The 5,327-nt window shown below is 36.8% G+C and overlaps 1 pseudogene; it reads right to left on the bottom strand.

The window, feature by feature from the left end:
• Positions 1–1,821: 1,821 nt before the first annotated feature.
• On the bottom strand, positions 1,822–5,086 carry LOC148018328 (uncharacterized; annotated as a pseudogene).
• Between the last annotated feature and the right edge of the window lie 241 nt (positions 5,087–5,327).

Raw genomic sequence — 5,327 nt, 5'->3', positions numbered from 1 at the left:
TGAAATTTGTTTTCATCTACAAACCTATAGTGATCTAATACAAAAAATAGCTTGTCTTATACATCCACAACTTGTTTGTCTTCAAGATAGAGGAGGCATGGGATCGTTAGATGCAAGCATGACTTTGTCAATGTTTGTTGTGAACTTTGCACATACTTATTGATCCTCATCTAACAATTCAAGAACAACTTGAATTCATATTTTAACAAATGCCACTTGTTGAAGGTTATCCTTCTCCACAATAATACAATGTCTTCCTTTCAGAATCTACAATTTAAATATATTATTTAATTACCAAGGACTATATATATCTTTGTTATGAAATTTAGTTATTTCTTCTTAGTAGAAAAACTATATACGTACCTATCCTTGAAAATAAATCAAGCACCCAATCATTTTGTACTAAAAATAAGTTAAGCAATCTATTGATCAATCTTGGTGGCTTTTGATATAAGTTCATTGTAGACTTGCTATAATCCACATACTTTAGTTTTCTTGTGATATTTTTCTTAGTTGCATGTGCTTTGACTCTTTTCTTCTCTACTTCATCCCAATATCCTACCGTGATCATCTCAAAGCAATGCTTGGTAGACAAGTTTACATCAAAATCATAAGCCAACCTTCACCATTATTACGAAACCAATGAGAGGATAGAAGTATGAAGTACTCAATTGGACTCAATGAGTTTTAAGATTTCTTCAAATATTCTAAAATACTTGAATTACTTGCTTCAGACAAAGCATGAAGACACATCCAATGAATCCATTGAGCAACCTACAAAGGTTAAATTAGGTGAATATTTGAGATGTGTGGTTAATATTTGTCTTTTCCTTACATAAAATGATACTTAGCTTTAGCATATAAAAATATCAACATATACAAGAGCATAAATGATTTTGGGTAGAGAGTAAAGAAATTATACAAAATGAAAGATTTTCCTCCATGTAATTCATTTCTAAAAGTAAGTGCCACATTACTAGGTTGGTGTGTATTATGGAAGATAACAAATCTAAACAATGGAGAATTTGTTATTTTCTTGAATATTTGCGAAACTTCTTTGAATGTGAAAGCCTTATCATCATTAGTAGGTCCTGACATATTAAATCCATATGGTATATCTACAATTGCAAGGGTAAACTAATATGGATCTACCAATTTATTTAAGTCATTCACAACACCATGAATAACTTTGTAACATAACTCCTATAGTGGACATTGTGGATGATCGAAAGAGTGCATCTCCACATCATTAGTTGTGCTACATGTTGCTCCTTTAATAATCTGGGTGATCTCTCTTACTTTGCCCTCTCCAAATAGATTAAGAACTATGGAGGGCAATCATCACCTTGAAATGTGGCTTGTCCTTTTCCATTTCTTTTGACTTTGCCTAGTTTCTTTAACAAAAAAGAAAAATGTTGCTCTTTATACACTACAAATAAGTTATATTTCAAGATAAGAAGCATCGATACTTACCCAATCCTTGAATGTTAAGAAGAAGGCTTTTAGCACATTCATAGAGCTGGACTCTGGATATTCATGAGTAACTTCATTCCATGAATAACAATTGAGATGCTTTGCCATGGTTTCTTGTATTTTCATATAAATTTTATGTTTACAAACAGAAGTATTTTCTTAGTAATTGAAAGAGTAGACTATAAAATAAGTTAAATATATTGAAAAGAAAACTTACAAGTTTAGCTCATTGACCATCTCATCTAAGGAGAGTTCCTTTGCTATTGCCCTAGATAAGGTGGATATAAGTATCCTCTCATCCTTCACATCTTGAAGAGAAAGCCATGGTACCATGGTAACAACTTTATATCACCAACAAAGTTGTTTAATGGTCACATCTATCTTCTTAGACTCTCCCTTCAAAGTTACATTTGCATCGTCCTTAGCCTTCTTCAACTTCTCACCTTTTAATTGCTTATCTTCCCACATGTAGAATATTTGATCTTGTAAATCCCAAATTTGACCCATTCTAAATGAAAGTTGGAACATTTGATCATACTGTAAGAAGGTGAGAATAAGAAATTAGTGTAAATAATATTGATATTATGCCATGTCACATTGACATTGGTATAAAAGGAGAGGACATGTAATTTTACACATCTTTTTGACACAATAATACAATTACAGACTTTCTCTCCCTTCTTGCTCACAGCTTCTATGGCTTCCCCTTCTTTCCTATCTTTCTCTCTCCTCGTCACTCTTCTTCTCTCTCTTCCTGCAGTCTTTCTCTCGCTTCTGCAGTCTTCTCTCTCCTCTTTCTCTCTCCCTAGTTCTCTCTCTGACAAGTGGTATCAGAGCTTGAGTCTTTGATCCATTCTTTTCTTTCATTTTCAGTCCCATTTTCCTATTTCAAAATCAATTTCAGACAAAAATGGTACAAGACAGTGACTGGTGGAGTGCTGCAGATCATCTACAGTTAGTAAGAGACTACATCTGGAGATATCCAAGGTCAGATATGGCGGATAATGGCTTAAATGGCAGGACGTCATCAAACTTCATGCAAAAATGAAGGTAACTAGTGTAAAGGATGGTTAACAACTACAGTTACTTTTCAAAAGAGAGCTTCTCTTCTCTCTCTTTCAAGCTTTTAGCTAAAGCTTCCATGGTGGCTGTCAAGAAATTCCCAAATACCTCTCTTAGCTGAACATTTCTCATTGCCAAAGTGTGGGACAAAGGTTCTTTGTTGCATGAGCTTCATGAGGAGTAGCCTTATGGCTAGTTTATTTCGTTTTTTCTTGCGCATCTCGGAGTGTGTGTGCTGAGCGATCTGGTGCTGGTGGGTCTCTATTTCATCAAGCTCTACAGCTGTCGTCTCAAGGCTCCTCCGAACATCACTCATTGTGAGCATCACAACCAGGTGGTTCTTGTTTCTTTCTGCAGGCGGTGCTTGTGATGATAGATAACCAGATCTTTGCACGCTATCGCATTTGGCGTCTGCTCGAAAGTCTTTAAGGATAGACATAAGTCACAGGAGATGTCTGGATCGTTTATCTTGGCCACAACAATCACCTGATCTTGTGGTAACTTGATGGCGTTGAGCTCGCATTTCTCGCCGTGTAAATGACAGCTGATCTTGCCTAAAAGAGAAGATTCATCGCCGTTGCTAACATCTAAAGTACTTATTCTTTGCGGGCATTATGTGGCACAGGAATTCTGATGTCTTCCACCAATCCAAAAGGTGTTTCAAGCTCCGCAAGAGATCTGATACAATATGATCAAAGTTTTGGTAGTAGGCAACAGCAAATAGATGTATTTGGACAGCAGCATGAACATTTTTGTGACATGCATTCTCATAGAGATTATGGACATCATGACCAATGCTGTGGGATCAATGATCAAAGGCAACATGCTTATGTACATGAGCAGCAAACATCAGTGGAAGAAAATGCATATGCTTAACCAAACTATCCCTCTGATGCGCAACAGGGCTATTATCACCATATGCGGTATGGACAGCATGAGCATTAGGGTCATGAGCATGGACAAGCATCTGTTGTACATGAGCAGCAAGATGACTATGAGTAGTATGTCATAACTATTATAGAGCTGACCAATGGTGATGAGCAGGTGTGTAAATTGCTATCTAAGGCTAAACGCGTTAGACACCTTACTAGTGATACGATACGAGAACTGCATGCTGCGGGCTTATGCTATCGATGTGCTAAGCCACTATCTTGTAATCACCAAGCCACATGCAAGGCAAAGACGACCAAAATACTCTTGGTATTTGAATATTATGATGCGAAGGATGGAAAAGATCTTGTTGAAGACCATTTTGGTATGGGTCCACAACAAGAATCTCAGTTCAAGAAAGCAGATCATGGGCAGCATGTGGATTTGGATGATCATGACCCCATGCGGGAGCCCCGCCAATCCACAGACCTGCAGTTTAAATGCTTGGACATCACTAAGAATGCAGGGTCCATGAATATACAGCACTTAGGGGTTGATGCAGTCTATGCAATGGTGATTTTAGTCGCATATGCTTCAGTCCTACAGAGCATGGTGATGCCTGAGAGGCTTATGGAAGATTTAGTGAATACCACCATGCTGATCATGCTTCTAGCTATACTTGACTTTGACCTTATGAAAGTTGATCCAATGCATGGCACTGATACCACTTTCCCTTTTGATCCGGGTGGCTACAGGCTGACCTTGATCCTCTGCATAGATTAGTACTACTCTTGAATATTAGGTAATCTTTCCTTTTACCACTTGCAATGTTGTATAGAGTTGTACTCTACAGTCCACTACTTGGCTATACCAATAAGTCCGATCTTTGTTTTTGAGGACAAAAACTTCATTTTGAGTGGGGATGGATTGTAAGAAGCTGAGAATAAGGAATTAGTGTAAATAATATTGATATTATGCCATGTCACACTGACATTGGTATAAAAGGAGAGGACATGTAATTTTACACATCTTTTTGACACAATAATACAATTACAAACTTTCTCTCCCTTCTTGCTCATAGCTTCTATGGCTTCCCCTTCTTCCCTGTCTTTCTCTCTCTAAATCTAGTCTTTCTCTCTCCTCGTTACTCTTCTTCTCTCTCTTCCTACAGTCTTTCTCTCTCTTGTGCAGTCTTCTCTCTCCTCTTTCTCTCTCCCTAGTTCTCTCTTTGACACATACTTACAAAAACCCTCTATCTATGAGTTCTCATCAATTACCACATCAATCTCTATTAAGCATAGTCTTCTAAGATTCATGTCTACATTTCCATACTTTTGCATATACTCCTCATATTCTGTATGAAAATTCTTATCTTCTCAATGAAGGACATTCTTCTCCTAAAATAATTGTCATTATTGTGATCCAATGCCAAAATATTTGCTTCTTTAAAATTCAATCCTACTTACACTTTACAGTCAACATATTTAAAGTGATGTGTATGAGGATACTCTTCTAGAAGTTATCTTCTTACTTTAGTTGAGTGTGAGCCACCTATGACATAATAGTTGTATATCTCTATTTTTGACATGTCAAAGTTTTCTTTTACTAGACGCTACCAAGGATTCATCATAACCACTAAAGGAACAACTGTGGTATAAGGATTTATTTGCATTTTTCCCATCGAGTTTTACTAACATGTCCTTTGATGGGTTCTTGCACTTCTAATGGTCTAAGCTAAGTATTCTCATCTATGGGGACATGACGTCGTGAGAGTGCGCATCCACCACTATGAATTTGAGGGTGAAGTTTTTTGCTAGGAATTTGAACTCATTAGTCATCATCATTATGAAATTTTTTTGTGTGTGTTTTTGTTTGCATTTTTACATGATGCATGAGCACCTGTAGTTAGGCTAGGCACAATT

Source organism: Lygodium microphyllum, chromosome 21 (genome assembly GCF_053477565.2).
Source record: "Lygodium microphyllum isolate KBCC chromosome 21, Lygodium_microphyllum_v1.1.10, whole genome shotgun sequence".
Taxonomy (NCBI): Eukaryota; Viridiplantae; Streptophyta; class Polypodiopsida; order Schizaeales; family Lygodiaceae; genus Lygodium; species Lygodium microphyllum.
This window is presented reverse-complemented; position numbering and strand designations above follow the sequence as displayed.